This window comes from Anomaloglossus baeobatrachus, chromosome 4 (genome assembly GCF_048569485.1).
Source record: "Anomaloglossus baeobatrachus isolate aAnoBae1 chromosome 4, aAnoBae1.hap1, whole genome shotgun sequence".
Lineage (NCBI taxonomy): Eukaryota > Metazoa > Chordata > Amphibia > Anura > Aromobatidae > Anomaloglossus > Anomaloglossus baeobatrachus.
Genome location: NC_134356.1, coordinates 64,517,713 through 64,543,803, shown reverse-complemented (window position 1 = coordinate 64,543,803; position 26,091 = coordinate 64,517,713).

Sequence of the window (26,091 nt, the reverse complement as noted above, 5' to 3'; positions counted from 1 at the left end):
TGCTCCCTCAGCAGTATTTCCAGCTTCTTCCAGCCGAAGTGTCCTGCACCATCATGGTATGCCTGCAGGACCTTGGGTACGCATGCCTGGGGCACCACCAACTGGCGCACTTTCTCATGGGTCTTCGGGTTGATCAACCTTCCCTTGATGTAGGTACAGACGGTCTCTCTCTTTCCACAACCGCTGAGCTTCAGAGGGGGCTGTGGGGTTCATCCTGGAAGAACCCTGGGCAATTATTGTTTTGACCAGCTGAACTGCAGGTTCCTGATCCTGGGCTTCTTGCCACCCCTGGCTGGGCAGCGGGTCAAGGTCCACCTGCTGTTGGCTAACGCAGGGCTTCTCACCACATGGCCGATGTAATGCGGGTAGCTCGATATCCTCCTGGCTGTCTTCCTCCATTCCTTCATCGGGCAAATGTGGCATTCGAAAAAGCGCATCCGCGTTGGTGTTCTTGTGGCCAGCCCTGTACTTGATGGTGAAGTCGTAATTGGACAGTCGAATCATCCACCGCTGCTCCAGGGTACCCAGCTTAGCCGTATCCAGATGGGTTAACGGGTTGTTGTTCGTGTAGGCAATGAACTTCGCCGCCGTGAGGTAATGTTTAAACCTTTTTGTTATCGCCCACATGAGGGCCAAGAACTCGAGCTTGAAAGAGCTGTAATTCTCGATGTTCCTTTCTGTAGGCCGGAGCTTCCTGCTGGCGTAGGCGATCACCTTCTCTTTGTCATCTTGTACCTGGTACAGGACCTCCCCCAGGCCCACATTGCTGGCGTCGGTGTAAAGGATGAACGGGAGGCCGTAATCAGGATAAGCCAAGATTTCTTCCCCTGTCAGGGCCGACTTCAGCTGTTTAAAGGACTCCTCGTGCTTCTCACCCCAGACAAACGGGGGTCCAGGAGATCTACCATTCTTGGTCTGTCCCACGAGGAAGTCTTGCATGGGTGCGGCCATATTCGTGTACCCCTTGATAAAACGGCGGTAGTAGCCCACTAGGCCCAGGAACTGCCTCACCTCTTCACCGTGGTTGGTTGCGGCCAGCTCTGGATAGCGGTAATCTTCTCGGGATCCGGGGCTACGCCTTCCGCCCTCACCACGTGCCCAAGGTACTGCACTTTGGGTTTCAACAGATGGCACTTAGAGGGTTTTAACTTCATCCCGTGCTTGGCGAGGGCCGCAAACACTTCTGCCAGGTGCTCCAGGTGGGCTTCTTAGAGTACACAATCACATCGTCCAAGTACAGCAGAACAGTCTCGAAGTTGAGATGCCCCAAACAGCACTCCATGAGCCTCTGGAAGGACCCCGGGGCATTGTACAGCCTGAACGTCATACTGTTGAACTCGCAGAGTCCCATGGGGGTAGCAAACGCAGTCTTCTCGCGGTCTTCCCATGCAACTGCCACCTGCCAGTAGCCACTAGTAAGGTCAAGGGTAGAGAAATAATTAGCAGTCTTCAGCGCAGCGAGCAACTCTTCAATGCGGGGAAGAGGGTAGGCATCTTTATGCATTATCTGGTTGATCTTCCGGTAATCCACACACATTCTCATGGTGCCGTCCTTCTTTCTCACCAGCACCAATGGAGCTGCCCAGGGACTACAACTATGCTGGATGACCCCTGCCTCCTTCATGTTCTTCAACATGTCTTTGGCGCACTGGTAGTGTGCGGGTGGGATTGGCCTGTATCTCTCTTTAATTGTTGGATGCATGCCCGTGGGGATATGGTGTTGAACACCTTTAACTCTCCCAAAATCTAGCGGGTGCTTGCTGAAAACCTGCCCGTACTCCTGCACTACCCTGTATACCCCTTCCTTATGGTGCATGGGTGTAGCCTCAGTGCCGACATGCAGCTCCCGGCACCACTCCTCTATTTGTTCGGGTGGAAGGTCACTGCCTGAGTGGGGTGTAGTAGTTGTGGGGGTTGTTTCGTGGATAGCATGTGCGTCTACGGTGAACAACTTGGCTATGGTGGTGTAGCGGGGGAGCCTGACCTCTTCCTCTCCAAAATTCAGCACTCTCATAGGCACTCTCCCCTTTTTGACATCAATCACCCCCCTTGCTGCCATTACTGTGGGCCAGTGCTCCGAAGGCAAGGGCTCTAACATTGCCGGGTAATCCTGTCCTTGGAGTCCTACTGCTGCCCTGCACCAAATTATTATCTCACTCCGCGGCGGTACCACCAAAGGCGCGGCGTCCATCACTCGTACACCACCAATCTCTCCACCTGTCATGTTCACCTGCTGTCACTGCAGAAGGGCCCGGATCTCACGCTGCAGTGCCCTCTGCCGGCCCCCTCCCGCAGTGGCATACAATTGTTGCAACAGGCTCCATACCTCCCCCATGCAGTGCTCAATCACGTTGGTCCCGAGGACCACCTTTGGGTTACGGTCACTGGAATCATTCAGCACCACAATCATCTCTTGACGTCTCAGCTCTGTTTGTCCCACAGTCAGGGTCTCCTCCTTGAACCCCACCTGGATCATAGGGAGCCCATTGGCAGGAATGATAGTTAGGCCATCATCCGGAGGGGCAAGTTCACTATCAGCCCAATATTGCTGGTACAACGAGTAAGACATAGTCATTACCTGTGATCCGGTGTCAAGCAGGGCCATGGTCGGGACACCATCCACCGCCAGGGAGATGATGGGGCGGCCTCCAACGTACCGATCCCGCCAATCAGCTGGGCCTTGAGGATCTACTCCTGAGGATTGGCCCTTGGCCTCAGGGGTTTCTCGTTTAACGGACACCGTCTGTAGTAATGGCCAGTCTTGTTGCACTTGTAGCAGACTGGCGGTCCATACCGGGGATCGTTGTTCCTTTTCCGCTGCATCCAAGGGATGTCCTCCGGGCTGTCGGCGAGCTGGATCTTCTCCGCGAGCTTGACTCTCGTCGGTAGCTGGAGAGCGGCGAGGATCCGGGTGACGTCCTCATTCAGGCGCCGAACTTGCGATGTCAGATCTTCCAGAGCTCCGGTGGCTGCAGCAGGGGCCGGTAGGGCCAGCAAGGGGGGTGCTACTGTAACGCTCTGAGAGGGGCCCGGCCGCTTCCTCCGCTTGCTTGGGCCGAGCCGCTCGAGGTCCGGGCTCGGGTTCTCGGTGGCACGAGCGCCTCCGGACTGGGGGCCACGTCACTCTTGTTAAGGGAAGGCGGTGGGGGGTGGTGGTTGTGTAACGGGTCGTGACGCCACCCACGGGTCGTGGTGACTGGGGATGCACCACCGCTGCGGCTGGAGTGATGGCGGGCTCGTCCGGGATCGGTGTTGCGGCCGCAGCTGAGATGTTGGCCCCTCCGTGGGTAGGGGCGGTGTGTCTCGGGGCCCCGGTGGGGGACTGGAAGGGGGGTGATGCCGTCGGGGTGCAGGGCACCGTGCCGCGATGTAGCATCATGCCCGGGTGGCACTGGTGTACTCACGATTGATTCACACTCAGAGTCACTGGTTACCCAAAGTTCGGTAGTGGTCAGTCCCCGCGGCCGGCTGCTGATGTCCCCTGTGGGGTTGATGGTGGCCCCTTTTCCCGTGCACCTCTAGATGTTTGTGTTTCGGCCCCCCCTGCCTAAGTAGTGGTGGCCCACTCCCCGGCATTGAGCTGCCGGAGGAGCCCTCGGTAGCCCGCAGGCGCTGGCCCGTCGGGTGTTTGGCCCTTGGCAGTGGCGCTCACCCGGTCTCGATGGGCTTTTGCCTTCTTTCGGGACTTTGGGTGTGGATGAACCCGTGAGGTCCGGCCAGCAATCAGTGAATTTGCCTATACTCAGTGGCTTCTAAGCTAGGACGGGGTCTGAGTACCCTCCTGTTGGTGCTCCGGTACACGGTTGACTCGGTTCGGGACCGGCGGGCTCCAACCCAGGCCCGGTCCGTACGGTTCCGCCGGTTGCTGTACCGGTACTACTGCAGACGGCCACCACCGTCTGCCTGCCTGACGTTCTCTACAGGGCCCAGGCTCCTACCCGGGTCCCTGACAGCTGCTCCTCTACCACTCACTGTCAACTCCAAAACTGTACTGTTTGAACTTCCTGCCCCAGGACAGTAGTCTCCTCGGTGGGCGTGTCTTTCCGCCTGACTCCGCCCACCTGGTGTGCTCTACTTGCCCTGAAGGAGGCATCAGGTCTCCCTTTTGGATGACATGTGTGTGACCTCACAGGGGATGGGGGTGTGTGTGTATGTGGTAGATGTTATTACCTGTGACCCCTGGGGTCCAGGGCATCACACTACTGAGACGGGAGCAGTGTCAACCGGCCAAGATGGCGGATCGGGGGTGCCGGCCTCTGGGGCCTGTAGGGCCTTGATGGCCCGCTCTTTCAGTACTGCAAAGTCCAAGTCGGCATGTTCCAAGGACCACAGCCGCAGTTACTTGCGATCTTCGGCGGACCACAGCCCCTGCAGGAACTGCTCCACTAGCATTTTGTTGCTATTAGTCTCATTGATGGGGTCCACCCGCTTTAGTGTACGCAAGGCTGTTTGTAGCCGCAAGGCATAGTCTCTTATACTGTCCTTTGGTCGCTGCCGACAATGGTAAAACTGCATCCGTAACTCCGCTTCCGTGTGGGTTTCAAAGGCGACCTGGAGTTTATAAAAAATGGCTGTTACCAAGGCTTGGTCCGCATCTGCCCAAGTCTCCACCTCCTGCTCGGCCGCGCCGGTCAGCTGCCCCAGCACTACCGCTGCACGCTGCTTGCCGGTCATGGCATACAAATCGAGAATCGTGCATATCTTTTTCCGGAACACCTGCAAAGCATCAGGCTTCCCATCGTACTATCGTAGCCATGCAGCACCAGGCACGTAGGGCAAGGAGATTGGCATTACCTGGGCAACCGTCGGAGCCGCGGCCTCCCCCGCTCCTGTGACCGGAGCGAGCGCCGCCGCATTCCCATCACCGGGTGAGTCTGCCCACTCCAGCGGCCGGCGCCCCTCCGCCATCGAGGTTAGGCGCGGACATCTTCCCGCTTCTCCCCCTTGGTCTTTTCGCGGCACTCCCTTTTTCTGCTGGGCAGTTTCGCTTTCCGATCGTGCGCTTTGCTGCACGGTTGTGTTCCCAGCGGGTGAGGCATCGGCTTTTGCGCCCTTTCTGCAGGGAAGAAGACTCTGGCGGGAATTTTCGCGCCAAAAGATGGCGGCAAGATGGCGGATTCTGAAAATTTTGCAACGGATCACCGCTGACTTCACTTCAAGGCGCACTTCACTAGGTAAGTGAATAGGTAAGTATCCTGTTCATGACGCCAGAAGAGTCGATGTGTACCGCCCCGCGCTTGGCTGCAGCTGAGACGCTCGGATCCGGGCTCGTTGGTGGGTGGCTCGAGCACCTCCGGACCCGGGGTCACTTCACTCTGAAAGGGTGCTGGCGCTACTTAGGGGGGTGGTAGGTAGGTGTACGGCTGGTGAAGGTGTAGACACCACCGCTGCGGTTACGGGGCACCCGGGGCATATGGTGATGCAGCAAGGTGTTAACCCCTCCGTGGGCAGGGGTGGTGGCCCCGGGACCCGTTGGGGAAAGCTGCGTGGTACAGGGTGGTGCGCGGCCAGATGGCACTGTTGTACTCACTGTTATTGACACACACAAGTCTCTAGTAAACAAAGTTGATGGTGGTCGGTGCCCGCAGCCGGCTGCGTCTGGTCCCCTACCCGGTTCGGTGATCTTTGCCTTTCTCCTGCACCGTGTAGTGTATGTGTAGACTGCCTGCATTTCAGTGACGGGAGTCCACTCCCCGGCAGTATGCATGTTGGGAGAGCCCGTTTGCCCGCAGACGCTGGCCCGTGGGATCTCTCTGCCTGTGCGGTGGCTTTCTATCCCCCTCGGTGGGCTGTTGTCTTCAGTCGGGACTTGGGTGGGTAAGGACCTATAGTCCAGACCGCAATCAGTTAGTTAACTCAGTCCAGTGGATTCTGGACCTCGTTTCAGGGTCTCTGTACCCCCCTGTGTGCTCCGGTTTCCAGTCGGTTCCCCGGGTCGGTACCGGCGGGCCACTACCCTGTCCCGGTCCATCAAGGTTCCACCGAGCCGTCTTCCTGGCTCCTGCAGGCTAGGCCATCGTATGCCACCTAGTCAAGGTACAAGGGCTCCGACCCTGGCACCTGTCAGACTGTCAGACTGCTGCAGACCTGCTACACAGACCTGCTTATACACACTCCTCCTCCCCTAACAGACTGCTCTGTGTTTCCTGCCTCAGGCCCTCTGAACTCCTCGGTGGGCGTGGCCAACCGCCCGGTTCCACCCCCAGGTGTGTTAATTAAGCACTGAGGGAGGTGACTAGGATTTATGGTTTGACTGGTGTTACCTAGTGTGGGACTGGTGTTGTGCGGGGTGCTATCTGTGACTACCTGGCTAGTCCAGGGCGTCACAATCACATTCTCAGTATTTTTTATGTAATGCAGCTACAGCTTGTCTCCCCTGCCTCCTGCTTGTGACCAGTCTCTCCATGCCAGCCCAAAAGGCAGGGAAACAGTGTAAAGCAACATCTCATAGGTTACACTGGTGATCCTGCAGACAGCAATTTAGATATAGACAGTTAGTGTTAGTGTGAGTCAGGGGACTTTAACAACTCTGCATCTAATCGCTGTTAGGAATACAACAGTAAATATATACTGCTTTCTTACAGTGTACATAAAAAAGATCTACAGTATTGTCACGGTCGTCTCCCTGTTTTTAGAGACTAATGACAGCTTTTGGATTGGAGTCTCTCAGCTCCTTCTTGGATTCTACATTTAAATGTGGTTTTGTTTTTCTTGGTGCAGAACCAGTTAATTTCAGTTTTGCAGCTAGCAGTTTTCCTGCAGTGCTTGTCAACTGTAACTGCTTTGTTGCCACACCCTGTTGTGTTTAAGTAGCTAGGTTTTCCAGCAATCTTTACTTATTATACAAAGTTTGCTGGCCACCTTGGTGATAGGAGCTGCTGTGGATTCATCCTGAGACATAGCTTCTCCATTTCGGTTGTTTTTCCCGTGTTTGTCTCACCTACCCTCTTGTTGTATTAATGCAGCGGTGGGTCAAGTGTACCTTACCTCCTACTCCCTAGCCAGGACTATAGTAGGGGTCTTTCAGGGCTTCAGGTATTCCTGCTCGGCGACAGGTGAGGAACCTGTATAGGGTCTTAACTTAACTTAAGGAGTTAATGTCAGTTTTGTCGCCAGTAGCTCCCAGCAGAGCATTTCAGCTGCAGTCGCTTTGTAACCATGCCACTCCACTCCAGGTATAAGTAGTACTGTTTTTCCACCAGTCCTTGCTGAAGATACAAATCCATTGTTCTCTGGTGGCCTTGGTGGAAGGTCCTGTGAAGGAGTGTTCCAAAAGTCGGACTTTATCATTTTTGTTTCTGTTTTCCCCTGCTTGTCTTACCTTTCCTTGTGTAATATTAATGCAGCGATGGGGCTAGCGTTTCCCACCTGCCAACACATTAGCCCGGGCAAATACAGGGTTTCTCAGGGTCTCAGGTTCCTGCTTGGTGACAGCTGAGGAGGCTTTATAGGGCCTGACTAGGAGAGAAGTGCCAGCTGCAGATGACGACAGGAGTTGTCCCATCTATCCTCTAGCTAGTACCAGGGCCTACCGTTGTTATTGTTTCCCCGGTGTGCCCCTTATCTGTGATGTTGTTGAGGTTCGTTTTTGTTGTGTGTCAGACATTTGTTGGTCTGAACGCGTGTGTAAAAGCGTGACAAGTATCTTTGATTTCTACCTATTGGATGCTATCCATTGTGGTATCTAGCGGAAGCTTTTAATCTGTATTTAATGTCTCGGACTATAATCGCAGGATATATCAGATTTAGAATCCAGTCCATGAAGGACACATCTGTAACACTAATGTATTTTTAACATTCTCAAAACCATTTTGTGAGATTTAAGCGGGCTTTGCACGCTGCGACATCGGTAACAATGTGTTATCGATGCTGCAGCGATAGTCCCACCCCCGTCGCACGTGCAATATCTAGTGAAAGCTGCCGTAGCGATTATTATCGCTACGGCAGTTTCACACGCTCATACCTGCCGTGCGACGTCCCTCTGGCCGGCGACCCGCCTCCTTCCTAAGGGGGCGGGTCGTGCGGCGTCACAGCGACGTCACACGGCAGGCGGCCAATTGAAGTGGAGGGGCGGAGATGAGCAGGATGTAAACATCCCGCCCACCTCCGTCCTTCTCATTGCAGCCGGCGGCAGGTAAGGTGAAGTTCCTCGCTCCTGCGGCTTCACACACAGCGATGTGTGCTGCCGCAGGAGCGAGGAACAACATCGCACCTGTCGCTGCACCGGCATTATGGAAATGTCGGAGGCTGCAGCGATGATACGATAACGACGCTTTTGCGCTCGTTCATCGTATCATCTAGGATTTACACACTACGACATCGCAAGTGACGCCGGATGTGCGTCACTTTCGATTTGACCCCACCGACATCGCACCTGCGATGTCGTAGTGTGCAAAGCCGCCCTTAGTCCCCAAAAATGAATCTGTCCTTACTTCCAGTTCACAACAGAAAATAAATCTTTGATGTAAAGTTTTGAAGCAATTTATGAACTTCTTCTGAGACACAAAGTTACTCATTCTGCCTGCTGGAACTAGATGCAATATGTGGGCAGGAATTTCCCTGCAGAAAGTTTAGGGAATTGAAAACAAGAACCTAATTATCTAACAGGTAGGCAAAGCGCTAAGTGAATAACTGCGATATTGTTTTAAATTCTTTTTTCTCAGGAAATCAATACGATTTTTCAATTTCCAAAGGGAAGAAGTGAAGTTCGAGGACATTTTCTAAATTACATCTAAAAATTCACAGCAACCAAAAGTTACAGTTTGCCTAGAAAAAAAATGTCCATACTTATTATTACCTGGAGCAAGTATTTACTTGCTTCATTCTTGAATATCATCCTAATCCTACATTTAATAGTGAACGAAAAGCTAACATTATGCTTTGAAATTCCATCACAAACCCTGTTCTAGACCCTTTCCCTACCTACCATGTACAATTTTTACTACTGGGGTCATTATATGTGGCAGAAGGGCATCAGATGACATTTAGAAGACATGTCGGCTAGGAGAATAAGTCTGTGTAGGCAAGAAAAATAACTCCTGTAGTGCTGAGCGCTCTGACTCCCCCATCCCGATCATTAAAAGCAGCCCTCCTGCATGCTGCCAATTCTGCTTGGTGGGTAGCACAGCAGGCGAGCCGGTTGTAATGAGCGGGAAAATGTTAGTGTCGGGGCATGTAGCACTGTAGGGGATCTCAACAGTGATGCACCAAGTGTTTGCTGTGGTGTCAGGGCAGGCAGCACAGCTTTAAGACAAAACGGTGTCCCCCATTCAAAAGTTTACTGCAAAACTATCTCCTTGGTGGTTTCATCCTTGGTCAGTAATAACAGAAGCTATGATGCTAGAGGGAAAAGAGCCTTTCCCCAATCAGAGGCTTATAATATTGTCCCAGCACATATTTGGGGAAGGTCTGTCTTGAGCCAAAACACACAACGACAGGGGTTACATCATGACAAACAAGGGGTACACAGGGGGCACTTTAACGATTTAGGGCCCTAATACTAGTGATAGGGAAGATGGACACCTTCTCCACTTACCTGCTGCTATACCCTGCACTCCTAGCCAGTCCCTATATAGGTTCCTCACCTATCGTCAAGTAGGAACCTGAAGCTCTGAAAAGACCCTGCAATAATCCCTGGCTAGGGAGTGGGCAGGTAAGGGATGCTAATGCAGCGCACCACGGGGCAGGTGGTTAACCTACTCGTTGCCGTGCCATTGCGGGTTGGGTCAGGCGGTGTCACGGGTGGCCTTGCCCGGTTCCGTTGCCCCAAGACATGCAGTAAAAGGAAGGGAAAGTGGGGTGATTCAGAAAGTTTGTCGTTACCCCACCTATGGTATACGGCCAGGAAGTAGTTGCCGCTGCAGAATTCCTCACCGAGGCAGGTGTTATGGCAGCTGGGATGGTGTCGCTTCCCACAGACGGAGTGGGCCCCAGGTGGATAACAAGGTCAGTAGTTCACGGGAGCGCCAAAGTGCGGGGTGAAGGTGCCAGCAAAGACAGGGACGACACAGGGGGCTGCGGTTCAACGTTCTCTCTACTCACAGTTGTAAGATGCCCCAGAGGTGCTGCTCTCCGCAGCGATGGGCTTCAGCCGGTCCTGGGTAAATCAGAGTCAATCACAGGTGTCTGTGGAGTGTGAGACCTCCCTTCCTTGCACTTGGATGTGGATCACCGTGGCTTCAAGTGGCTTGGGGACCTCAGTGTCTCTGTTAAGTGTCCCTTCCCGTATGCAGGTGGTGCAGATCCTCACCGTGGGGTCTAGCTGCAATCCCGACCTCGGATCCTGTGTGTCACTGTGCTCCGGGACGGGAAAATGGGTGTTGGCTTGAAATCCCCATCCCCTGCAGATTCTGGCAGACAACACAGAGTATAATCTGCCCTTGGCCTTCTGCACCCTGTCAATGCTGGCACTGTGGGAACGGTTAGGCTCAACCTCCAGCTACCATGTTCTTCTCTGTCTCACCATCTCCACCGGTTGCCTCTCGCCTTCTTCCAGTCTGCCCGGTTCTAGCTAAGAGATGGTCTCAAGCACTCTCTCTTAGCGACCGTGTAGTTCAAAGTCTCAGACTATTCTGACTAGAAATTTGTTGTGTGTTCCCACTCCCTGAGTGCAGCCCCTACCTTTTGGATGACTCTTAGTGGCTGTTGCCCTGGTAACCGGGAATTCCCCAGGCTGTCTGGCTTCCTGTGTTGTATAACTAGCTGACTCATGGGCTGGGGATTGTGTAAGATTACTGTGTGAATGTTTTGTAAGTGAAAACCAGCGGTTAACCTCTTCTTACCCAGGATAGGCATTGCACTTTAAGACAGATACAATACCCTGTGGCGACTGAGCCTCAGGGGCGCCACACTAACCCCACTGCTGCACTAGAACAACACACCAGGGATGGAACACAGAAAGGGGAAAAACAACAACAGACTGCTGCAGTCAGCACCAATCCTGCAGCCACCACAGGAACTTCAAGAGAGGGTTTCAGCAGCACCTTCCACCTCAAGGACCAGCATTCAAATGGCAAACAGTATAACCGGCACCCTCTGCTGGTAGCATAGGGTATATAAAGGAACTGGAAGTGATCCAAACCGGAAACACCTGAGCTGGTAATTAGCCTTCGTGTTGGCAAGGAATACTGACATTAACCCTACAACTGCCAAAGGAAAGGAAAACCCATTTAATATTGAGAGTCAAGAATGGAAAAGACTTTCATGTCCTGAATGTCTCACAAGTGTCATATGCAGAGAGACGGCCGTGACAAAAATGCCAAGTTTAGGTAGCTAGCCTGAGGTTGAGGATCGCTGGAGCCCATGGCTTTTGAAACCAATCATGATTTTAAAAGACAAACAGGACAATGAACCATTTAGAAAATAATATAAATGATTATTAGAAGTAGCCTTGGTCTGGCCTAAGCAGGCTGCAGTACCCATTTATGTGGATGAGGGGGGTCCTCTTTCAAAGCAAAAATATTGTTGACTCCTCCATCACCTGACACCTTTTCACCAACCTCTATCTTATTCATGCAGGCTGCCATGGTCCTTTAGAAGCTGCATCAGCTCTGTGTATATCCACCAACGAGGTTGCTGCAGTCCCACCTAGGGTAGGCCTGCAGCTGCCGCTATGCCCTCTTCATGGCTTGGTTTCTGGGCATGGATTTTTTTTCTGGAGCTGCTAGCATTAGTTTTAATTGACATATCCTTTCCAAATATAAATTGCAGCAGACTGATTTACCATGTAGAAATAAATTGTAGGGGCAAAATTCATTTTGGGATCTCATGATGGTGTCATGTGCACTATTTGGGCATTAGGCTCAACTGGTCACTAAGACCAATCACTGCCCACAGAGGTGATGTTCATATGGATATCATGACACTGAGGGCTGATGACCTATATGGTTAGGGTGGTGGCAGGGGAAACCTTCCGTGTTGTCGGCGTAGACTTCAGCAATGCCTTTGCCAAGGGCTGCTGCTGAAATAATCGTGGATTTGGAAGGCAGAACACAGGGCAAGGTTTCCGCATGATTAGATGGTCCTCCTGCAGCTTATTTGAAGCTATAGGTTAAGTGAAAAATGTTGAAAGGACAAGTATATGGATTTTTTTTCCTTGCTACCTCGTGTGATGTTTAATTTGGATAAGATGAAGGCAGACGAGAGCAGGAAAGAGGAGGAAAAGCAACTGCACTCATCCCTTGGATGAAGGGATGTTCTTCCTGCCAATGGGATACCAAAGAGCTATCAGAGGAACCCTAAATATACTGATGCTGGTGAGTTGTGAGGGGATAATTTGGGTGTCAAGACTAGAGTTGAGCGCGGTTCGTGGTTCGTGGTTCTCCAGTTCGCGGCTCGAGTGATTTTGGGGCATGTTCTAGATCGAACTAGAACTCGAGCTTTTTGCAAAAGCTCGATAGTTCTAGAAACGTTCGAGAACGGTTCTAGCAGCCAAAAAACAGCTAAATCCTAGCTTGGTTTCAGCTGTAATAGTGTAAGTCACTCTGTGAATCAAACTATTATCACATTTCAGTGTATAGTGTGCGTGAACAGCGCCTTCAGATCACTGCTGTTTCTATAATGGCGATCGCCATTTTTTTTTTTTTTTTTCTTGTCTTCCTTCCCTAAGCGCGCGCGTCTTGTGGGGCGGGCCAGCATGTCAGCCAATCACAGACACACACACACCTAAGTGGACTTTGAGCCAGAGAAGCAACGGCATGTGTGATAGGATCTGCATGTCACATGTCCCTGCATTATAAAACCGGACATTTTCTTCACGAACGCCATTATCTGCCTTCTGCGTCTTTGGTGTCAGACATCAGTGTCGCAGCTCCGTCCTCCTGAGTCCTATAGCCGATACAGCTGTATGCGCTGCATACACAGCGTTAGACAGCTTAGGGAGAGCACATTCTAGCAGTCCTTTTAAGGGCTCAAAGCGGCAGGGTCAGAGAGCCATAAGTGACAGGTCCTGCAAACAGCAACAGCGTCTGTGTAGCCCAGGTCAGGGATTTCCTCCCTGCATTTCACCATTAGGAGGGAATAGAAAGGCAGGCTTCCATTCCTCTACCCAGAGCACCACAATCCTGCCACTGTACCCTCTTGTCCTCTGCACACTCCAACTCATTCTAAGTAAGCCATTATACTAGCACACACTCAGTGTACCTAGTGGCATCCTATACGTGGCTATTGGACTTTGCTATAGTCCCACTAGTGCAAAGACATTTGCAGAGCACGTCTGCCTGCATTGCACACTACAACTTTTTTAAACTAAGCAATTTTACTAGCAAACACTCAGTGTACCTAGTGGCATCCTATACGTGGCTATTGGACTTTGCTATAGTCCCACTAGTGCCAAGACATTTGCAGAGCGCATCTGCCTGCGTTGCACACTCCAACTAATTATAACTAAGCCATTATACTTGCACACACTAAGTGTTTTTTAGTGGCATCCTATACGTGGCTATTGGACTTTGCTATAGTCCTACTAGTGCCAAGACATTTGCAGAGCGCATCTGCCTGCGTTGCACACTCCAACTAATTATAACTAAGCCATTATACTAGCAAACACTCAGTGTACCTAGTGGCATCCTATACGTGGATATTGGACTTTGCTATAGTCCCACTAGTGCCAAGACATTTGCAGCACGTCTGCCTGCGTTGCACACTCCAACTAATTATAACTAAGCCATTATACTAGCACACACTCAGTGTACCTAGTGGCATCCTATACGTGGCTATTGGACTTTGCTATAGTCCCACTAGTGCCAAGACATTTGCAGAACGTCTGCCTGCGTTGCACACTCCAACTAATTATAACTAAGCCATTATACTAGCACACACTCAGTGTACCTAGTGGCATCCTATACGTGGCTATTGGACTTTGCTATAGTCCCACTAGTGCAAAGACATTAGCAGAGCACATCTGCCTGCATTGCACACTCCAAGTTTTTTAAACTAAGCAATTTTACTAGCAAACACTCAGTGTACCTAGTGGCATCCTATACGTGGCTATTGGACTTTGCTATAGTCCCACTAGTGCCAAGACATTTGCAGAGCGCATCTGCCTGCGTTGCACACTCCAACTAATTATAACTAAGCCATTATACTTGCACACACTAAGTGTTTTTTAGTGGCATCCTATACGTGGCTATTGGACTTTGCTATAGTCCTACTAGTGCCAAGACATTTGCAGAGCGCATCTGCCTGCGTTGCACACTCCAACTAATTATAACTAAGCCATTATACTAGCACACACTCAGTGAACCTAGTGGCATCCTATACGTGGATATTGGACTTTGCTATAGTCCCACTAGTGCCAAGACATTTGCAGCACGTCTGCCTGCGTTGCACACTCCAACTAATTATAACTAAGCCATTATACTAGCACACACTCAGTGTACCTAGTGGCATCCTATACGTGGCTATTGGACTTTGCTATAGTCCCACTAGTGCCAAGACATTTGCAGCACGTCTGCCTGCGTTGCACACTCCAACTAATTATAACTAAGCCATTATACTAGCACACACTCAGTGTACCTAGTGGCATCCTATACGTGGCTATTGGACTTTGCTATAGTCCCACTAGTGCCAAGACATTTGCAGCACGTCTGCCTGCGTTGCACACTCCAACTAATTATAACTAAGCCATTATACTAGCACACACTCAGTGTACCTAGTGGCATCCTATACGTGGCTATTGGACTTTGCTATAGTCCTACTAGTGCCAAGACATTTGCAGAGCGCATCTGCCTGCGTTGCACACTCCAACTAATTATAACTAAGCCATTATACTAGCACACACTCAGTGAACCTAGTGGCATCCTATACGTGGCTATTGGACTTTGCTATAGTCCCACTAGTGCCAAGACATTTGCAGCACGTCTGCCTGCGTTGCACACTCCAACTAATTATAACTAAGCCATTATACTAGCACACACTCAGTGTACCTAGTGGCATCCTATACGTGGCTATTGGACTTTGCTATAGTCCCACTAGTGCCAAGACATTTGCAGCACGTCTGCCTGCGTTGCACACTCCAACTAATTATAACTAAGCCATTATACTAGCACACACTCAGTGTACCTAGTGGCATCCTATACGTGGCTATTGGACTTTGCTATAGTCCCACTAGTGCCAAGACATTTGCAGCACGTCTGCCTGCGTTGCACACTCCAACTAATTATAACTAAGTTACATTGTCAGGGATATTTATTCTTTATTATTCTGCTGTTAATAAAGCTAGACCACCACTGCAATCTTCACCACCTCTCAATTTTTACTACCACATTTTCAGTCCACAATCTTGTCGCAATCAACATGAGTGGCAAAATGACAGATGCTGGTGGAAAGGGGAAGAGGCGTGGTGGAAAAGGCAAAAAAGGTTTTGTCAGTGGGGAAGGTGCCAAAGCTCCATTATCATCTGCTGAAGATAGACCATCTACTAGCAAAAGTAAGATGTCTACTACTTTTTGTGGACAATCCGATGTGCTCCCTTTTTTACGGACACGAACAAGAGGAACAAAGGTAGATGATGGGCAAAAAAGGAAAATGCTTGAATGGATCTCAAGTGGTCCAACAAGTGCCCTCTCAGCCACTTCAAGTACCGCATCCAAAAAACACCATTCCTCTGAGTTGTCATCCCAATCACACTTGATTTCTCCCAGCTCTGAAGTCTCCATCAGCCCTGCACAGTATGGTGGAACTGAGATGGCTGAGTCTGCAGAGCTGTTCAGTCACACTATAGCCTGGGAATCAGAGGTCTGCTCCCAAGCTACAGTGAGTACAGAACAGGAAATGGTCTGCAGTGATGCCCAGAACCTTTGTGACTCAGATTCAGGCCGTGAGGACCAAGTTTCTGAGCATAATGTTGACCCTTTGTCACAAACTGTAACACCTGTGGTTATAGACAATGAGGAACATACTGATGAAGATGAGACGCAGATACCCGATTGGGATGACAACTTAAATATTCGGTCAGGGCAAGAAGAGGCTCGGTCTGAGGGGGAGGGGAGTGCGAACACAACAATTGATGATGACGTTCTAGATCCCACCTACTGTCAACCCCTAGTCAGGCACTCGAGGAGGTCAACAGAGGCGGTGGAGGATGATGCAACCGACGACGAAGTTACCTTGCGCCTTCCTGGACAGAGTCGGAGCACTGGTAGCACGTCTACAACTGCATCCTCAGCCACCACTCTGCCTATGAGCATTATTCGGGGTGGATCAACAGGTCGCATGGCCTCTAAGCCTTGCCTAGCCTGGGCCTTTTTTCACATCGAAAAAGATCGCCCAACTCATGTGATATGTAACATTTGTCATGATTCTGTTAGTAGAGGTCAAAACCTCAGCAGTTTGACAACTTCTTCCATGAATCGTCACATGAATAAATATCATAAGTCCCGGTGGGAAGCTCACCGTGCTGCAATGCCGGCTAGCGGAGCGAACCATCCACCGCCCGCCCCTTCCAGTGCATCCGCGCGCTCTTCATCTTCTAGGACTGTGGGGACAGCTGTCACACCTGTTTTTCCACGCAAAACTTCCACCACTGTAACCGCAACAGGCAGTTTGCTTGTAAGGTCGTCAGTTGGTTTGGAAGGGGAAACAAGTGAGTGTGTACAGCTCTCTCAGACATCGATAGCACCAACGTTGGATGAAGGCAACATCATGTCTCCGCCTGCACTTTCCTCACAAACCTGCATTTTTCCAGGGACACCCTACTCAACACCGTCTACACACAGCAGCCAGATCTCTGTCCCTCAGATGTGGTCAAATAAAAGGCCACTTCCTCCGACCCATGACAAAGCTAAGAGGTTGACTCTATCCCTCTGTAAGCTGTTGGCTACCGAAATGCTGCCTTTCCGCCTAGTGGACACACAGGATTTTAGAGACCTTATGTCTGTCGCTGTGCCCCAGTACCAGATGCCTAGTCGCCACTACTTCTCTAAGAAAGGTGTGCCCGCGCTACACCAGCATGTCGCACACAACATCACCGCTTCCTTGAGAAACTCTGTGTGTGAACGGGTGCATTTCACCACCGATACTTGGACCAGTAAGCATGGACAGGGACGTTACATGTCGCTGACTGGGCACTGGGTAACTATGGTGATAGATGGTGAAGGGTCTGCTGCACAAGTCTTGCCGTCCCCACGACTTGTGTGTCAATCCTCTGTCTGTCCAAGTTCCGCCACAGCTTCTGCATCCTCCACCTCATCTGGGTCCTCCACCTCCGCCCCAAGCCTGCCTGGTCAGGCCACCAGCGTTCTCACTGCGCAGAAGGAATCACGCACGCCTCATTACTATGCTGGCAGCCGAGCGCAACGGCATCAGGCGGTCTTTAGCTTGACATGTCTTGGTAATAAGAGTCACACAGCTGAGGAGTTGTGGTCAGCTCTGCGGTCCGAGTTTAATAAATGGTTGTCTCCACTCAACCTGCAGCCTGGTAAGGCCGTGTGCGACAATGCTGCAAACCTGGGTGCGGCCCTTCGCCTGGGCAAGGTGACACACGTACCTTGTATGGCTCACGTGTTGAACCTTGTCGTGCAGCAATTTTTAACACACTATCCCGGCCTAGATGGCCTTCTGAACAGGGCACGAAAACTGTCTGCTCACTTCCGGCGTTCAAGCGCCGCAGCTGAGCGACTTGCATCGCTACAGAAGTCTTTCGGCCTGCCGGTTCATCGCCTGAAATGCGATGTGGCGACACGCTGGAATTCAACTCTCCACATGTTACAGCGACTGTGGCAGCACCGCAGAGCCCTGGTGCAATACGTCATGACGTATAGCCTGGGCCAACGAGATGCAGAGGTGGGGCAGATCACCCTGATGGAGTGGTCTCAGATCAAGGACCTATGCACCCTTCTGCACAGTTTCGACATGGCGACGAATATGTTTAGCTCTGACAATGCCATTATCAGCATGACGATTCCAGTCATTTACATGCTGGAGCACACGCTAAACACTATTCGGAGTCAGGGGGTGGGACAACATGAAGGGGAGGAACTACAGGAGGATTCATATGTGCAAGGGACAACAACATCACCAAGGTCCAGACGTTCATCATCACCAACGCAGCAGGCATGGGACCATGGGGAACAGGGATCGACAAGGGCGCATAGTAGCAGGCGAAATGTTGAGCAAGGTGCAGGAGAACATGAAGAAATGGAGGACGAACTGTCCATGGACATGTAAGACTCAGCGGATGAGGGAGACCTTGGTCAAATTTCAGTTGAAAGAGGTTGGGGGCAGATGTCAGAGGAAGAAAGAACGGGTAGCACCTCTATGCCACAAACACAGCGTGGACTTGGTCCGCATGGCTGCGCAAGACACATGAGTGCCTTTTTGTTGCACTACCTCCAACATGACAGTCGTATTGTCAAAATTAGAAGTGATGATGACTACTGGATTGCCACACTATTAGATCCCCGGTACAAGTCCAAATTTTGTGACATAATTCCAGCCATAGAAAGGGACGCACGTATGCAGGAGTATCAGCAGAAGCTGTTACTCGATCTTAGCTCGGCTTTTCCACCAAACAACCGTGCAGGTGCAGGGAGGGAATCTCCCAGTTGTAACTTGACAAACATGGGACGGTCTCGTCATCTTCACCAGTCTACCCGTACCAGTAGGACCGTATCTGGTGCCGGTAACAGCAATTTTATGGAATCTTTTCATAATTTTTTTAGACCCTCTTTTGCAAGGCCACCAGAGACAACAAGTCTGACACATACTCAACGGCTGGAGAGGATGATACAGGAGTATCTCCAAATGAACATCGATGCCATGACTGTGCAACTGGAGCCTTGCTCCTTTTGGGCTTCAAACATAGAAAAATGGCCAGAGCTCTCCAGTTACGCCTTGGAGATTTTGTCGTGTCCAGCTGCCAGCGTTGTCTCTAAACGTGTATTCAGTGCTGCTGGGTGTGTGCTGACAGATAAGCGCACGCGTCTGTCCAGTGACAATGTGGACAGACTGACGTTCATCAAAATGAACAAGTCATGGATCCAGAAGGAATTTACTACCCCTGTGTCATCCTGGGGAGAGTAAATGCTTGTGGATTTGGAATGTGCTTGATGCAAATCAAAACATCCTGTTTGCAACTAGGGCCCAAGTGCTGCCACTGATGGGGTGGGTGTCTGTGTGGCCCAATTTTTGGAAAAAAGGGAGACTCCGCTTGGAGTAACCCTTGCTTACATTGTTTTTAAAAGAAGCCAAGATGAACAAGTCATGGGTCAGCAAAGACTTTGCTACCTACCCCGGTGTCATCCTGGGGACGGTTAATTATGGGGTATTTTTGAATGTGATTGATGCAAATGTAGCTGTGAAGTGTACAACTAGGGCCCAAGTGCTGCCACTGATGGGGTGGGTGTCTGTGTGGCCCAATTTTTGGAAAAAAAGGGAGACTCCGCTTGGAGTAACCCTTGCTTGATGTGTTTTTAAAAGAAGCCAAGATGAACAGAGCTGGGATCAGCAAAGACTTTGCTACCTACCCCGGTGTCATCCTGGGGACGGATAAGAATGGCGTATTTTTGAATGTGCTTGATGCAAATCAAAACATCCTGTTTGCAACTAGGGCCCAAGTGCTGCCACTGATGGGGTGGGTGTCTGTGTGGCCCAATTTTTGGAAAAAAAGGGAGACTCCGCTTGGAGTAACCCTTGCTTGATGTGTTTTTAAAAGAAGCCAAGATGAACAGAGCTGGGATCAGGAAAGACTTTGCTACCTACCCCGGTGTCATCCTGGGGACGGATAAGAATGGCGTATTTTTGAATGTGCTTGATGCAAATGTAGCTGTGAAGTGTACAACTGGGGCACAACTGCTGCCACTGAAGGGGTGGGTGTGTGTGTGGCCCAATTTTTGGAAAAAATGGAGACTCCGCTTGGAGTCACCTTGCGGTGTTTTACATGATTTTAGAAGGGCGTGCCATGCCTATATCTGTGTGTCCTCCTCTTTTTCCTTGTCCAGCTGTTTTGTTTTCGCATGAGTATATGTCCTTGTCACTTTCCAATGTGTTTGAGTTGTTTGTCACCTTTAGGACACCTTTGAGGGTGTTTTCTAGGTGTTTTTCTGTGTTTGTGATTGCCTGCCATTGTTTCCTATGCAGTTCGAGTTCGGTTCGTCGAACGTTCGACGAACCGAACTCGAACGGGAGGTCCGTTCGGCGAACCAACCTCGAGCCGAACCGCGACCGGTTCGCTCATCTCTAGTCAACACTTCTAGGGACTTTCTACATGACACCCATTTATAACTGCCAGTTGCCATAGTCTTCCTTCCCGTGTTTGGACCTTGTACAGTATGCGCGTCTTGTTTTTAGGTAAGCTTGTTTTGTGTAAAAAATCAATAAGGCCTATATAAAGGTTAATTTTGAGATTTATTTCATTGCACTTCATGGGGGGAGGGTGCCATCAGGATTTGAAGAAGATTAATGGTCATATGGATCTCATTTGAACACATTCATGCATTCATGGAAAGGGTTGAAAAAAGATATGCAGGTGTAGCAGGACTCGCATGCATAAAGGATCTCCTGGTATCTACTGGAGGGGTCTTTCAAAGAGACCTGTTTCATGGGGAAATAAGGGGCCTATTATTGCAAGGTATGAGTTGCCTCCTTTGTAGCTAAATAATGATGGATGATGAAGAGTTTTTAGAAATGGATCACTAATTAAGTGAGAGAATTGTATGAGCAACAGCCCACAGAGGTGCTGTGATGCTAGCCACTACTTAAGGGAATTATGGATGGAGGAGTAGTCAGGAAAGCCGGGGTCTGGTAAAGGGAGGATGCGTATGAGCACAAGGAGAAAACAGGGGAGTAGTCAAGTCAATATCCGAGGGTCAGAAATCCAGGAGAACATGTAAGGCTAGTTTCATACTTGCGTTTTTTTCCTTCAGTCCCAATTCGCCATTTTCGAAAACAGCAGAATCCGTTAACGGATTCCACTGCTTCCTATAGACTTGTATGGACGACGCATTGTGACTGATGGTCCTGCGTTGCATCTGCCGGCCGATGTTGCGTTGCATCCGCCGGGCGGAAAGAACGCAGAAGGTAGAGTTTTTCTGCACTTCCCAGAGCGTCAAAAAAACGCAATATGCTGGATTCCATCGGCATCATTTTTATAATGGAAGCGTATGGTGGTGGAATCCGTCATTTGACGGATACGTTTTTACACAACTGCGCATGCTCAGTTGAGTAATTATTGAAAAAAAAAGTTACAATGGATTCCGTTGTTTTGCAGTATCCGTCGCATCAGTTGTACCACTATATGCAACACATCCGTTACATCCGTCACACAATGCAATGCGACGGATGTCGCACAACGCAAGTGTGAAACTAGCAAAATAGATTCAGGGGAGAAGCAAAGATGTGGTCAGGTAATGGTCGAGGTCAAAAAGGCAGGAGGTCACAACAGGAAAAAGGTACAGGCAGAGAGAGATCAAATAACAGTCCAGGGTCAGAGAGTAAAGATCAGAACACTATCAGAGACACAAGCCAACAGCACCAACTGCAGAACCAGAAAACACAACTGACACAGTTCTGGGCGAGCATGCTCAGTAAAGAAACCTGAGTAATTACCAGTAAGATGGGACACCTGAGTAATCAGCACCAACATGGAATCCTGAGCTGTCAAACAAACTGCTAGTTTAGTAACACAGGAAAGTGCAGCAGAGCATCTCCAAAGCCAAGATGCTCTGCAGAGAGAAATCATTACAGGTGCCCTCTAGTTGGTGCTGCACGCCTGAAGGTAGAGTGGAGGAGCTAAAGTTGCGGAGATATGTGGAGCTAAATCTTCAAAGTCCTCTCCTTTCCTTGTGGTTTCATATCATATGTGTGTTGTTTAGAATAATTAACACATGCTTAATAAAGAGGCTGTTGTGGCCATTACATCCAAGTGTTTGAGGCACTGGCAGACATAGATAGATGAGGGCAACATATGGGCCCTTTGCAGCGCAAGAGCTCATCATAATGCACAATTCCACCTACTTTGGAGGTAGAAATGGCCGCTCTTTACCCCTAGGGCACTTGTGCGGCTGCACAGGTTGCACCAGTGATATGTCCGCTCTTGGTTTGAGGAATTATTTAATTGGCAGTGGAGTCTTGGGGGGTCATTGATTGTGTTGTAATAAAGTAGGCCTAAATAGTCTGAAAAGTTAAGCGGAAAACCCCTTCAATACATTGTAGACATGGAAGAAATGGAATAAATGTAAAACTAATAGATAAGAAGAAAAAATGTCAAGCTTATTTTACCTACAGTATCTTTATCTCGATACAGAGTAGAAATGCAACTTTCTTTGACATCTCTATATAGGGCTGCAGGCTATTAACTTTATGAATGAGATACAACAGTAAACACTTTGCAAATCGAAAATTAATATTAGAAGTGAGCAAAACTTTTTTAGCTGATGTTCAGCAGGCGGCAAATTTTCTATTACAACATCAAAGACCACAAAGGTTAAATAACAGAAATATGGATCCATATCTCCGTATCTGCCGTCTTATACGCAGCAAGTAGAGGTCTATAATAGGAAGACTGCTCATCTCCACGTTAACAGCTCTACTTTAACAACTTTAGAGACAACCATTCCCCAAGAGCAGGAAACTAATTTTCTGATTTCGATACCATTTTAAATATAAGAAAAATATCAAAGTTAGTTAAAGGGGTTGGCCACTACTTATACATTGATGGCCTATCCTTTTGGGGTGCGGAATGTTGGACCCTGGCCAGTAAGAGATTGATGACCTATCCTAAGGCAGGCTTTGCACACTACGACATCACAGGTGCGATGTTGGTGGGGTCAAATCGAAAGTGACGCACATCCGGCGTCGCAGTCGATATCGTAGTGTGCAAATCCTTTTTGATACGATTAACGAGCGCAAAAGCGTCGTTATCGTATCATCGGTGTAGGGTCCGACATTTCCATAATGCCGGTGCAGCGACAGGTACGTTGTTGTTCCTCGTTCCTGCGGCAGCACACATCGCTGTGTTTGAAGCCGCACGAGCGAGGAACATCTCCTTACCTGCGTCCCGGCTGCAATGCGGAAGGAAAGAGGTGGGCGGGATGTTTACATCCTGCTCATCTCCGCCCCTCCGCTGCTATTGGCCGCTTGCCGTGTAATGTCGCTGTGACGCCGCACGGTCCGCCCTCTTAGGAAGGAGGAGGATCGCCGGCCAGAGCGACGTCGCAGGACAGGTAAGTGCATGGAAAGCTGGCGTACGGATAATGTTCGCTACGCCAGCAATCACAAGATATCGCTGCTGCGACGGGGGCGGGGACTATCGCGCTCAACATCGCAGCATCGGCTTGCGATGTCGCAGCGTGCAAAGTACCCCTAAGGATAGGCTATCAATATAAAAGTAGTAAACAACCCCTTTAAATACAAGGCATCACTTATCTTTCTCAAATCCTACTTTACAGCCTGCAGATTGATAGATAAATTAGAATGGGCAGACACATAATTAGGGAACACTGACAGACAAACAGATAGGGAACACAGACAGACAGGGAACACAGAAAGACAGATAGGGAGAACAGACAGACAGGGAACACAGACAGATAAGGAACACAGACAGACAGGTAGCGAAAACAGACAGACAGGGAACACAGAAAGACAGATAGGGACTACAGACAGACAGGGAACACAGACAGACAGATAGGGAACACAGACAAACAGAGAACACAGACAGATAGGGAACACAGACAGGGAACACAGAAAGATAGAGAGGAAACACAGAAAGATAGGAAACACAAACAGATGGTGGAGCAGCCATGGTCTTGTGTTGCATATGAGCCCTGCCATGCTACAGAAAAATGCTACAGAAAAAGTGGGATCCTGACTGGGTGTGTGTGCTGTTACTTTGGGGATACAACTTGGTACACCGCATGATGCCTATTGGCATGGCAGGCCAGGACTCAATGCAGTAGAGATGAATAGGTGTTCAAAAATAAAATTTTAACAAATGAACTGGTAATACATATATACATCAGATAGCAGGCACAAATACATAAATACATCTTCTGCAGAATTCAGAGTTGGGAACTAGAGATGAGTGAACCTTCCAAGGTTCGGTTCGATTCCTGTTCACAAATTTTCCTGTGTTCGCTGAACAGTTTGACAAACATATCCAAACACCACTGAATTTAAAAGGAGGCAAAACTTATATGTTAGTAAGGGCTAGGCTGGCTGCATAAGAAAGAAAGAAAATAAGGAATAAAGCAAGTTTTTGCCAGGAGATGCACATTTGGTGCAGGAATTTGGTGTATAAATTTCAGCACCAAATATGTATCTCTTGGCAAAAAAAACGCACAAAAACAGTTTTTATTCCATTTTGGTGCGGTTTTCTACCAGGGGATACAAATTTATCTTACTACATAGGTAAGGATGATTGACCTCGGGGAGATCAACATCCAACACCGCAGAGACACCATCACGTGTTTCTCAACTCAGTGACACTAGAACAAGGCCCCCTGGGAAAATATGTAAAACAAGAATGCCGCAGTGACACCATCACATGTTTCTCAACGCTGGCAAGAAACTTGTTGGATGACAAACATGTGATGGTGTCTCCGCGGTGTTGGATGTTGATCTCCCCGAGGTCAACCATCCTTACCTATGTAGTCTTCTACTAGGCATTGCTCCCACTAGCCAGTTTCCTACTCCACATTGATGAAGGGCAAATACCCCGAAACAGCTGTCTGTGGATGGATACCATGTTTGGCATAGGTGGTCTCCTTGACTGGAGACTGCCCTTCCCGTGGTTGTTCCTTCCCGGTGAAAGACCTGGCTAGTTTCTTGCCAGCATTGAGAAACATGTGATGGTGTCTCCGTGGCATTCTTGTTTTGCATATTTTCCCAGGGGGCCTTATTCTAGTGTCACTGCGTTGAGAAACACGTGATGGTGTCTCCGCGGTGTTGGATGTTGATCTCCCCGAGGTTAACCATCCTTACTTATGTAGTCTTTTACTAGGCATTGCTCCCACTAGCCAGTTTCCTACTCCACACTGATGAGGGGCAAATACCCCAAAACAGCTGTCTGTGGATGGATACCATGTTTGGCATAGGTGGTCTCCTTGACTGGAGACTGCCCTTCCCGTGGTTGTTCCTTCCCGGTGAAAGACCTGGCTAGTTTCTTGCCAGCATTGAGAAACATGTGATTTTGTCTCCGCGGCATTCTTGTTTTGCATATTTTCGCAGGGGGCCTTGTGCTAGTGTCACTGCGTTGAGAAACACGTGTTGGTGTCTTCGCGGTGTTGGATGTTGATCTCCCCGACGTCAACCATCCTTACCTATGTAATCCCTGCATGTGAGCTGACTCTGTAAAGAGCGCCAACATGCAGGGAGGGAGAGCCGAGCATGTGCCCGAGCATCTCGCCGATACTAGGCGCTCACCGAGTATATTGAGTAGGGCTCTTTTCCACTTGCGATTTTCGTGTTAATCAATGAGGCAGTAGCCTCTTGCCTTTTATTTCTCAACATGAATCGTGCTCTTGGTGCAATCGCAACATGCTGCGTTTTGCAGCAAGTCTCGGCTTATGCACCCCTATACAAGTCTATGGGACTGGGTGAAACATCGCACTGCACTCGCATGTAATGCAACTGCAGTGCAATGTAATCAGAGACAGACAGCAGAGGAGATGGGAGAAAGTGCTCCCTCCCTCTTCTCCGAGGCTGTGATACGATCACAAGATCGCATCACAGTCGCCTGACCCTCGGCTGACGCACGCAGCAGAGGGTCATTAGCATATCGCTTCCGATGCTCTCACATCGGAAGCGGTAGGCAAGTGGACAAGAACCCGTACTGAGATGCTCGGGCGAGCACCGAGTATCGGCGAGCATGTTTGCCCATCCCTAGTTAACAATATTAGCATCACGATACTGTTAGATAAAACATCCAGTATATAAAATATAATGCATATATTATATTTGTAAATTATTATTATATGATTAATTAATAGTTAGATTTAAATAAAGTAGATAAATAGATAGATAGAGGGATAGATAGATAGATAGATAGAGGGATAAATAGATAGATAGATAGATAGACAGACAGACAGATAGATAGATAGATAGATAGATAGAGATGGATAGATGGATAGATAGAGAGATAGATAATAGATAGATAGA